The sequence below is a fragment of the Hylobates moloch genome, unplaced genomic scaffold (genome assembly GCF_009828535.3).
Source record: "Hylobates moloch isolate HMO894 unplaced genomic scaffold, HMol_V3 SCAFFOLD_15, whole genome shotgun sequence".
Taxonomy (NCBI): domain Eukaryota; kingdom Metazoa; phylum Chordata; class Mammalia; order Primates; family Hylobatidae; genus Hylobates; species Hylobates moloch.
The window spans coordinates 29,689,729-29,702,040 of record NW_026652290.1 but is presented as its reverse complement, the minus strand read 5'-3'; positions in this window follow the sequence as shown (position 1 = coordinate 29,702,040).

Genomic DNA, 12,312 nt, shown 5'->3' with positions numbered 1-12,312 from the left:
AGCCAGTTCTCCTGGCCATATAGCTGTATTTAAAAAAAAACAACAACTTTGTTTTGATTTTTTTTTTTTTTTTGAGACAGAGTCTCGCTCTGTCACCCAGGCTGGAGTGCAGTGGCGTGATCTCAGCTCACTGCAAGCTTCGCCTCCCTGGTTCACGCCATTCTCCTGCCTCAGCCTCCCAAGTAGCTGGGACCACAGGCGCCCACCACCATGCCCGGCTAATTTTTTGTATTTTTAGTAGAGATGGAGTTTCACCGTGTTAGCCAGGATGGTCTCGATCTCCTGACCTCCACCCTCCTCGGCCTCCCAAAGTGCTGGGATTACAGGCGTGAGCCACCGCACCTGGCCTCTTCTTTTAATAACAGTTCTTTTGGTGAAGTTCTCTTGGCCACAAACTCCCTAAGATTTTATTAGCATAAAAAATGCTTAATTTTGCCCTTATATTGAAAGACAGTAAATTTTCAGGACACAGAAATCTGGGTTGACTTTTGTTTCTTTCAACCATTTGGAGATGTTATTCCATATCTTCTGGCCTTTGTTAACAGCTGTCTGAATAACTCTCATCTCTTCGAGAGGAATGGTCTTCTCTCTCTGGCTGCTTTGAAGATGTTATCTTCGCTGGGCGCGGTGGCTCACGCTTGTAATCCCAGCACTTGGGAGGCCGAGGCGGGCAGATCACGAGGTCAGGAGATCGAGACCACGGTGAAACCCCGTCTCTACTAAAAATACAAAAAATTAGCCGGGCGTGGTGGCGGACGCCTGTAGTCCCAGCTACTTGGAGAGGCTGAGGCAGGAGAATGGCGTGAACCCGGGAGGCGGAGCTTGCAGTGAGCCGAGATTGCGCCACTGCACTCCAGCCTGGGCGACAGACCAAGACTCCATCTCAAAAAAAAAAAAAGAAGATGTTATCTTTGCCTTTGGTATTCTACAGTTTCACTAAAATATATATAAATGTGAGTTTATTTTTGTTTACCTTGCTTGGTATATGTTGTCCTCCTTTGTGGACTCATGACTTTTAACTGTTCTGGAAACTTCTTGGTCATAATTTAAGTACATATTACCTCTCCTCCATTCTCTGCTTCTGAGACTATGATTACATGTATGTTCCATTTCTCATTCCATATATTTAACCACTCTATCATATGTTTCAAATCCTTGTCTCTCTGAGTTACCTGACCCATAATATTTTTATCTCCACCTTCCAAGTCACTATTTCTCTCTTCTTTTATCCCTGGACTCCAACTTATCTTCCATTGATTTTTAAATTTCAGCAATACCATTTTTTATTTCAAAAACTTCTATTTGTTTCTTTTTCAACTTGGCGTTGGCATCTTGGATAGTCTCTTATTGTTCACTTAGCCTTACAATTCCATCTTTTATTTTATAAACCTTTTGTACATATTTTATACTCTATATCTGATAATTCCAATATTTGAAGTATTTAGAAGTCTAAATCTATTGATGATTTCAGCTTATTGCCATTTATTATGACTTGTCTCTTTATGTGTCAATTTCCTTTATTGTGAATTCATATTTGGTTGATCTAAATCTGTCAGAATCCTGGCTTTCCTCCAAAGAGAATTTATATGTGCTTCTACTGTCAGCTGGGGGTGCTATCAAGATGTGAGAATGATGGCCCTTTCTGAGGGTCTCGGGTTACTGCAGGAACCCTGCATCCAGTATTCCCACTCTGCTGTTGGCTCATAGTTGAGCACCTTCATAATACGCAATACCAATTGCAGTGTTTGTCTTCTGGTCAAACTCAAGCTTACTTACTACCCCCTAATCTGGTTTAAACTCATCTTTTTGTTTGTTTGTTTGTTTTGGGGGGGTTACTTTTTTCCCAACACACTATATAGGTCAATGTTTGTTTTTAACTATCTATTTTGAAATAATTTCACGTATATAAAAAAGTTGCATGGAATCATACAAAGATTCCTGTATATCTTCACCCAGATTTCCCATTAACGTTTAACCTCTCTCTCTCCCTGAATCATTTCAGAGAACTTTGCAGATATGACACTTCATTACCTATAAATACTTCAGTATGTATATTTTCCTCAGAGAAACATACTCTGCCACATAATCACAATACAACTACCAAAACCAGGAAATTCATAATGATAAAGTACTGCAACTAGTCCATAGACCCTTTTCAAATTTTGCTAGTTCTCTCTCTCTCTCTTTTTTTTTTCTTTTTGAAACAGGGTTTTGCTCTGTCACCCAGACTGGAGGGCAGCGTTGCAATCTAGGCTCACTACAGCCTCGACCTCCCAGGCTCAAGCAATCCTCCCACCTCAACCCCCGAGTAACTGGGACTACCAGTACACGCCGCCATGCCCTGCTAATTTTTGTAGAGACGGGGTTTCACCATGTTGCCCAGGCTGGTCTCAAACTCCTGAACTCAAGGAGCTTGAAGTTCAAGGCACCCACCCTCTTCAGCTTCACAAGGTGCTGGGATTACAGGTGTGAGCCACGGCGCCCCACTGCTAGTTCTCTTAATAACGTCCTTTGTTTTTTTTTTTGTTTTTTTTTGTTTTTTTTTTTTTTGAGACAGAGTCTCACTCTGTCGCCCAGGCTGGAGTGCAGTGGCACAATCTCGGCTCACTGCAAGCTCCGCCTTGCGGGTTCACGCCATTCTCCTGCCTCAGCCTCTCCGAGTAGCTGGGACTACAGGCGCCCGCCACCACGCCCAGCTAATTTTTTTTTGTATTTTTAGTAGAGACGGGGTTTCACTGTGGTCTCGATCTCCTGACCTCGTGATCCACCCGCCTCGGCCTCCCAAAGTGCTGGGATTACAAGCGTGAGCCACCACGCCCGGCCCAATAACGTCCTTTGTAACCAACATTTTCTTTCTGGTCTAGGATCCAACCCAGGATCACACAAAATATTTAGTTGTCACAACTCTTTAAGTCTTCATCAATTTGGGGCCGTTCTTCAGTTTCCATGTCTTTCTTTTTTTTTTTTTTTTTTTTTTGAGACAGAGTCTGGCTGTGTCCCCCAGGCTGGAGTGCAGTGGCACCATCTCGGCTCACTGCAAGCTCCGCCTCCCGGGTTCACACCATTCTCCTGGCTCAGCCTCCCAAGTAGCTGGGACTACAGGCGCCCGCCACCACACCCTGCTAATTTTTTTTTTGTATTTTTAGTAGAGACAGGGTTTCACTATGTTGGCCAGGATGGTCTCGAACTCCTGACCTCGTGATCCGCCCACCTCGGCCTCCCAAAGTGCTAGGATTACAGGCTTGAGCCACCGCGCCCGGCCGTTTCCATGTCTTTCATGAGTGACATTTTTGAGGAGAACAGATCAGTTCTTTTGCAGAATGTACTTCAGTTTGGATTTGTTTCATATTTTTCTCATGAACAGATTCAGGTTACGTACTTTTAGCAGGAATAGCACAGAAGTAATCTTGTTCTTATTGCATCATATTAGAAGACAGGTGATATCAATTTGTCCTGTTATTGGTGGATTTTATCACTTAATTAAGATGGTACTATGGGCCAGATTTCTTTCCCCCAAAATTCATATGTTGAAGCCCTAACCCTCAATGTGTTGGGATTTGGAAATGGGGGCTTTGGGAGATAATTAGGTATAGATGAGATCATGAGGATGGGTACCTCATGACAGGATTAGTGTTCTTATAAGAAGAGACACTCTTGCTCTTTCTCTCTCTCTCTCTGTGGTCTGAGGATGCAGCCAGATGTCGGCTGTTGCAAGCCAGGAAAAGAGCCCTCACCAGAACCCAAACATACGGGCATCCTGGTCTTAGACTTCCAACCTCCAGAACTTGGCCGGGCACTGTGGCTCATGCCTGTAATCTCAGCACTCGGGGGCTGAGACAGGTGGATCACCTGAGGTCAGGAGTTCAAGACCAGCCTGGCCAACATGGTGAAACCCCATATCTACAAAAATACGAAAGTTAGCTGGACATGGTGGCGGTGCCTGTAATCCCAGCTACTTGGGAGGCTGAGGCAGGAGAATCACTTGAACCCAGGAGGCGGAGATTGCAGTGAGCTGAGATTGCACCACTGCACTCCAGCCTGGGTGACAGAGAAATACTCCGTCTCAAAAAAAAAAAAAAAAAAAAAAAAAAAAACGAAAAAAAAAAAAAAAAAAAGAAAAAAAAAAAAAAAAACAACAACAACAACAACAAAAAACCAGCCTCCAGAACTATAAGAAAATCTTGATCTCCCTGCCTCTCCTACTCCTCTCCATCTTTCTCACTCTCCATTTGCTCCTTTTCTCTTCTCCCATTCCTCTCTTCCTTCCTGCCTTTCTTTGAGACCTCAAAATGGACAAGGGGCTGTCTTAGCTCCCAATTCAGTTTGAATCATTATTGTTTCCTTAATATAAGCCAAATCCTTCCTTTTTCTAAATAATCAGAGCCCAGAGCTTTTGGAATGGGAAGCAAACATTGTTAAGTCTCTCATTTGGTATAATTATGAGAGGTATGATTCCCAACTCCACCTCTTGGTTCTCTGGTCACTTTATTTTTGCTTTTGAGAAAGAGCGCCATTACTTTTGCTGGCATCTTGTAAGATAATATTACAACCTTCAAGATGTTGACTCCAAGTTAATTTCTTTTTTCTTTTTTAAACATACTTCCATTCTACACCAGCAGGTTAGTTTCTTAAAGTGAGTGTTGAATAGCATTCTACAACAGCAGCTCTTTCTGAATGATGGGGAACATGGGAGGACCAAGAAATCCTTTGGGTGTCATCTCATTTGCTTACTTTGTTTATTATGACGTGAATTTCTTTTTTTTTTTCTTTTTTTTTTTTAGATGGAGTCTTACTCTGTCATCCAGGCTGGAGTGCAGTGGCACCATCTTGGCTCACTGCAACCTCCACCTCCCGGGTTCAAGCCATTCTCCTGCCTCAGCCTCATGAGTAGCTGAGATTACAGGTGCATGCCACCAAGCCCAGCTAATTTTTTTTGTATTTTCAGTAGAGATGAGATTTCACCATATTACCCAGGCTGGTCTCGAACTCCTGACCTCAGGAGATCCACCCTCCTTGGCCTCCCAAAGTGCTGGGATTACAGGCGTGAGCCACTGCGCCCGGCCTATGAAGTGAATTTCTTTGTGGAAGGTAATGTTGTATGTTGTCTGGTTTACCGTCACAGTGTATGATATTCATTCAGTAAAGTACATAGGTGGTATTCCTGGTACAGGCATGAAATGCAGAACACAAATCCAAATCTAGGCTGGGCGTGGTGGCTCATGCCTGTAATCCCAGCACTTTGGGAGGCTGAGGCGGGCAGATCACCTGAGGTTAGGAGTTCAAGGCCAGCTGGCCAACATGGTGAAACCCCGTCTCTACTAAAAATACAAAAATTAGTCGGGCATGGTGGTAGATGCCTGTAATCCCAGCTACTCAGTAGGCTGAGGCAGGAGAATCGCTTGAACCTGGGAGGTGGAGGTTGCAGTAAGCTGAGATCATGCCACTGTACTCCAGCCTGGGCGACAGAGTGAGACTCTGTGTCAAACAAACAAGCAAACAAACAAAAATCTCTATTAAAAAAAAAATCCAAATCTAGAAAGAGTTATTTCTGCAAAGGCAAATTTATCTTTCCCTCATTATGGAAAAGATACCATGTGACCAACTAGAAACCAAGTGCCTTTGAAGTATCATGGTATCATATTGAAGACTCAGGGTTGTCAATACCAATGGAAAATTTGGTGCTTAGTGGCTGTAGTGAGACCAGCTTGGTGATGGTGGTCTTCTCATGAGAATATAAACTCCATGAATAAAGACATTGTCTGACCTCTTTATTCAGTGTACTTAGTGTAGATCTGTGTTTGGTATATAGTTGAGTGCCTAAAAAGCATTTACAGACTGAATATATGATTGACTATTAACTGCTGCTCAGGAATCAGTAAGATTTTCATGTTGAACCTTCTCTTCTACAGTGAGATCTATTGCTTGAAGTTTTATTTTCTGGGAGAATTTCCCCTCTCTATTGTCTTTCAGGGCTGCCTCTATGTGAAGTAAGGCTGAAATCAGACACTCCTGGTTGATGCTGGAATACTGTGCACAGATAGCTATAAATCGGAGCTAATTTTTTTTTTAATAATAAATCAACTTCCTTTACAGCCAGCTTTTTGCACTCACAGGTGTGTGCTCCCACCCATGTAGTGGGAAGACCGCTTCACGATCAGCCTACTACACAAGGCTTACTTTTTTCTTTCATTGCACCTTGATGAAATGTTGCTGCTGAGTTAGGTGAGGTATATCTAATAGCACCTAATACCTATGACGGGTAGCTCAGGTCCCACGTTCAACTGGTACCTCACAAGTGGGCATTTAGTGTCTGTCTGATTTCATACTTGATAAGAATTGCAGCTGGGCACAGTGGCTAACGCCTGTAATCCCAGCACTTTGGGAGGCCAAGGCAGGTAGATCACCTGAGATCAGGAGTTCAAGACCAGCCTGGCCAACATGGCAAAACCCCATCTCTACTAAAAATACAAAAATTAGCCAGGCATGGTGGCGCACGCCTGTAATCCCAGCTACTTGGGAGGCTGAGGCAGGAGAATCGCTTGAACCCAGGAGGTGGAGGTTGCAGTGAGCTATCACACCACTGCACTCCAGCCTGAGCCACAGAGCAAGACTCTGTCTCAAAAAGAAGAAAAGAATTGCATCTTAAAAGGAGAAGATGCCACTTTGGGAGGCCGAAGTGGGCGGATCACAAGGTCAGGAGTTCGAGACCATCCTGGCCAACATCGTGAAACCCTGTCTCTACTAAAAATACAAAAAAATTAGCAGGGCGTGGTGGCAGGCGCCTGTAGTCCCAGCTACTCGGGAGGCCTGAGGCAGGAGAATGGCGTGAACCCGGGAAGCGGAGCTTGCAGTGAGCCGAGATGGTGCCACTGCACTCCAGCCTGGGGGACAGAGCCAGACTCTGTCTCAAAAAAAAAAAAAAAAAAAAAAAAGGGGAAGATGCAATTCTTTCTAAAATTTTAGTAACTTCCACAATTATTCTGCTAAAGCTTGCCATAGACTCCATAAAGCCTTCTTATCTGCTTTAGACACGTGAAACACGAAGTATATATTGAGACAGGGTTGCAGAGCTACTTATTATACAATTTGGGTTAAGCTAGAGAGTTTCCTCTTTCTCTGGACTTCACTCAAGGATGTCAGATTATAGATTTATCCTTGGGGCAGGACAAACAAATAACTACAGTAATCTCCCCTTATCTATAGGGGTTATGTTCCAAGACCCCCAGTGGATCCCTAAAACCACAGATAGTTCTGAATCCTATATATACTATGTTTTTTCTTTTCTTTTCTTTTCTTTTTTTTTTTTTGAGACGGAGTCTCGCTCAGCCTCCCAGGCTGGAGTGCAGTGGCACGATCTCAGCTCACCGCAACCACTATCTCCTGCGTTCAAGCGATTCTCCCATCTCAGCCTCCCGAGTAGCTGGGATTACAGGCACCCGCCATCATGCCTGGCTAATTTTGTATTTTAGTAGAGACAGGGTTTCACCATATTGGCCAGGCTGGCCTTGAACTCCTGACCTCAGGTGATCTGACCGCCTCGGCCTCCCAAAGTGCTGGGATTACAGGCGTGAGCCACCACACCCGGCCACTATGCTTTTTCTTATACATACATACATACATACATACATACATACCTATGATAAAGTTTATTTTATAAATTAGGCGCAGTACAAGATTAACAACAATAATAAAATAGAGCAATTATAACAATATGCTGTAATAAAGTTATGCAAATGTAATCTCTCCCTCCCCCTCTCTCTAAATATCTTATTGTACTGTACTCACCTATTATTTATTTATTTATTTGAGACAGAGTCTTGCTTTGTTGCCCAAGCTGGAGTGTTGTGCCACAATCTCTGCCCACTGCAACCTCTGCTTCCCAGGTTCAAATGATTCTCCTGCCTCAGCCTCCCGAGTAGCTGGGATTACAGACACCCGCCACCACCCCTGGCTATTTTTTTGTATTTTTAGTAGAGACAGGGTTTCACTATGTTGGCCAGGCTGGTCTTGAACTCCTGACCACAAGTCATCTGACCGCCTTGGCCTCCCAAAGTGTTGGGATTACAGGCATGAGCCACCATGCCCAGCATGTACTCACCTATTTTTAAAAACATTATTTATTTATTTATTTTAGAAACAAGGTCTCAGCTATGTTGTCCAGGCTGGTTTTGTTTTGGTTTTTTTTTTTTTTTTTTGAGATGGAATCTCACTCTGTTGCCCAGGCTAGAGTGTAGTGGCACGATCTTGGCTCATTGAAACCTCCGCTTTCCAGATTCAAGTGATTCTCCTGCCTCAGCCTCCCGAGTAGCTGGGATTACAGGCATCCACCACCATGCCCAGCTAATTTTTTTGTATTTTTTAGTAGAGGTGGGGTTTTTGCCATATTGGCCAGGCTGGTCCCGAACTCCTGAACTCAGGTGATTTGCCCGCCTGTGCTTCCCAAAGTGTTGGGATTACAGGCGTGAGCCATCACACCTGGCCAAGGCTTATCTTGAACTCCTGGCCTCAAGCAGTCCTTCTGCCTCCACCTCCTGAGTACCTAGGATTATAGGTGGGAGCCCTGCAACCAGTTTGTACTCAACTATTTTTGGACCTCAATTGACCTGAAGTAATTGAAACTATGGAAAGTGAAACCATGGATGGGGGATTACTGCATATGTTGACCCATCAAGTACTGTAGGGGGTGCAGATTATTGGAATCTGTCACATTAGAGGGCATATTTTGTCAAACTTCAGATTATGTGACCTATAGAAACTTCACTAGGTAAGCAGCCTTGTAAGCTTTGAAGATTTATTTTCTGCCGGGCGCGGTGGCTCAAGCCTGTAATCCCAGCACTTTGGGAGGCCGAGGCGGGCGGATCACGAGGTCAGGAGATCGAGACCACCCTGGCTAACACGGTGAAACCCCGTCTCTACTAAAAATACAAAAAAATTAGCCGGGCGTGTTGGCGGGCGCCTGTAGTCCCAGCTACTCGGGAGGCTGAGGCAGGAGAACGGCGTGAACCCGGGAGGCGGAGCTTGCAGTGAGCCGAGATTGCGCCACTGCACTCCAGCCTGGGGGACAGAGAAAGACTCCGTCTCAAAAAAAGAAAAAAAAAAGATTTATTTTCTGCTTTCGCATATTTTATTTTATAAAGATGTGTGGATATCTACTTCTTGCTCTCCATTATTATTGTGTCATTATTGGAGAGAACTAGTAATGACCTGTGGGGTAATAAATGGTAAAGTTATCAGCAGATAAAACCTGTGGCATGCATTTTGAGATTTAGCATACCCTCCAGGCAGAGCAGTAAAGGTCTATAGCTACCCCTACCTGATGAATGCAAACTACCTCCAATTTCCTCTGTTTCTTAAATTAAGAAAAATACAGCATTGTCACATAAATACTTCCATATCAAATACTAAAGGCTATTTTGATTTTCTCCAATAGAAAGACCACATCTAGAATGGAAATTGCTAGTTATTACCAGATTAAGTCTATAACATATTACTATGATTCAAGCCCTTCACTGTTTTACACTTGCTTAACTGGAAAGCTAAATGTGGATATGAAACGAATCTTGCATCCATCTTGCTTCTGTCATATGCCAAATGTTTCTGATATCTTAATATTATTTAGCGTGGGCTAAAGTTGGATCCAGGGTTGCATGAGTCTACTTAGTAAATTATTACAGCCTCAGCCGGGCATGGTGGCTCATGCCTGTAATCCCAACCCTTTGGGAGGCCGAGGCGGGCAGATCACCTGAGGTCAGGAGTTCAGGACCAGCCTGGCCAACATGGTGAAACCCCATCTCTACTAAAACTACAAAAATTAGCCAGGCGTGGTGGTGGGCAGGGTGGTGGGTGCCTGTAGTCCCAGCTACTCAGGAGGCTGAGGCAGGAGAATTGCTTGAACCGGGGAGGCGGAGATTGCAGTGAGCCAAGATCACGACATTGCACCCCAGCCTGGGTGACAGAGCAAGACTCCATCTCAAACAAACAAACAAACAAAACAAAACAAAACAACACAAAAAAACAGACACTGATGAGGCAGGAGTTCTGAAAGATAAATACCCATTGAAGAAATTCAAATGGTGGTCAAAAATGTATACCTGAGAAAGGTACTAGACCAAGACAACTATATAAGTAAGCTCTATAATGCTTTGAAGACTATATTATCCCAATGTTTTCTTTAAATGTGTACAAATATGATAATTTATTAAGATTTCCTATGGAGCTAGCAAAATACTGATTCCTCTCAAACTGAATAGCTCTCCAAAAAAAAAAAAACTATAGATAAATTTCACTTACAAATATATGCCAATGTATACAAAATTCTGTTGGGAGACACTCTGCGGGTCTCTTGTGTTTCTGCATGTCTTACAAATAGAGGTACTAACTGCCCTTTTATTCCAGACTATATTTTCTTTTTTTTTTTTTTTTTTGAGACAAAATCTCGCTCTTGTCCCCCAGGCTGGAGCATGATGGCGCGATCTCAGTTCACTATAACCTCCACCTCCCGGGTTCAAGCGATTCTCCTGCCTCAGTCTCCCGAGTAGCTGGGATTACAGGCACCCACCACTGTACCCGGCTAATTTTTGTATTTTTTTAGTAGAGACGGTGTTTCACCACCTTGGTCAGGCTGGTATCAAACTCCTGACCTCAGGTGATCCAGCCGCCTCGGCCTCCCAAAGTGCTGGGATTACAGGCGTGAGCCACCGTCCCGGCCCCAGACTATATTTTCGAAGATGTTTGTACAATCAACAACTTCGGAAGATAGTGATAGAACCTCTGTCCTGAGCAGAACACAGGTTTGCTTACTGCCTAGTGTGATACAAATAATGTTTCCCTCTAGTAGCTTTGTTAACTTCTCTTTATAAAAGATTCAGTCTCCCTAAGCTTGGAGTTGCTTAGCTGTGGCACAAGCCCTGCTGTGTGTATAGCATCCATTCCGGCCCCTTCATTCTGTCCCTGTGGTACTTGTGGGGCAAGGGAATCCAAGGGAACATGATGTTTACGCTGCTTGCTATGCTGTGAGTAATGAAGTCCTTTGCCTCTGACCCAGGAGTCTCGTATTTTGTCAATATGCATGACACTATAGCAGGCTAACTTGTTAGCTTGCAAGAGGGTTAAAAATCTCAGACCCATGGCCGGGCGCAGTGGCTCACGCCTGTAATCCCAGCACTTTGGGAGGCTGAGGTGGGCAGATCACCTGAGGTTGGGAGTTCGAGACCAGCCTGACTAACATGGAGAAACCTCATCTCTACTAAAAATACAAAATTAGCCGGGCGTGGTGGTGTGTGCCTGTAATCCCAGCTTCTCGGGGAGCTGAGGCAGGAGAATCACTTGAACCCGGGAGGCGGAGGTTGTGGTGAGCCGAGATCATGCCATTGCACTCCAGCCTGGGCAACAAGAGCAAAACTCCATCTCAAAAAAAAAAAAAAAAAAAAAAAATCTCAGACCCTTCATGGTTCAAAACAGTTTTAAATGATTATCAGGTTGAATTTAGTAATGTATCAAAAGATCACATATCATGGCAAAATAGAGTTGATTCTAGTTATTAAGGGATGATTCAACATCAGAAAATCTCTTAATGTAATTGACTCTATAGTAAGAGAATAAGGAAACAAAGCATAAAGCATACGCTGAAAAACGATTTGTGTCTGAAGCATTCTAAGAATTTTTCTCTTTCATGGATGAACTTTTTCTTGTTCGCCTGTGTGTTTGTTTTGAGATGGAGTTACCCAGGCTGGAGTGCAGTGGCACAATTTTGGCTCACTGCAACCTCTGCCTCTCAGGTTCAAGCAATTCTCCTCAAGCGATTCTCCTGCCTCAGCCTCCAAAGTAGCTGAGATTACCGGTGTGCACTACCACGCCTGGCTAATTCTTGTATTTTTAATAGAGACAGGGTTTCACCATTTTGGCCAAGCTGGCCTCGAACTCCTGACCTCAAATGATCCACTCCCCTCAGCCTCCCAAAGTACTGGGATTACAGGTGGGAGCCACCGCATCTGGCCCATGGGTGAGTTTTTATACCCACATTTGTTGTTCCAACACATAGGTTTGATCTAACTTCTGTCAGCTTACTATTTTTCTTCCTCTTTGCTGTTCTGCTCTGTTTCATGTTTACAGTTTACTATGGGGAGTGTATTTTCTTTTCTGTTTCTCTGCTTATCGATCCCAGTGCAGCTAGTTCTGTCACTCAATGGTTGCAAATCTTTCTTGAACTCTAGGCATCAGGTTCATCTTCTGAAAAATGAAAAGCATATTTATTTGCTATCTCATGGGGACTCGCCTTTGCATCCTAACAACAATTTAGGAACACTTACTAGG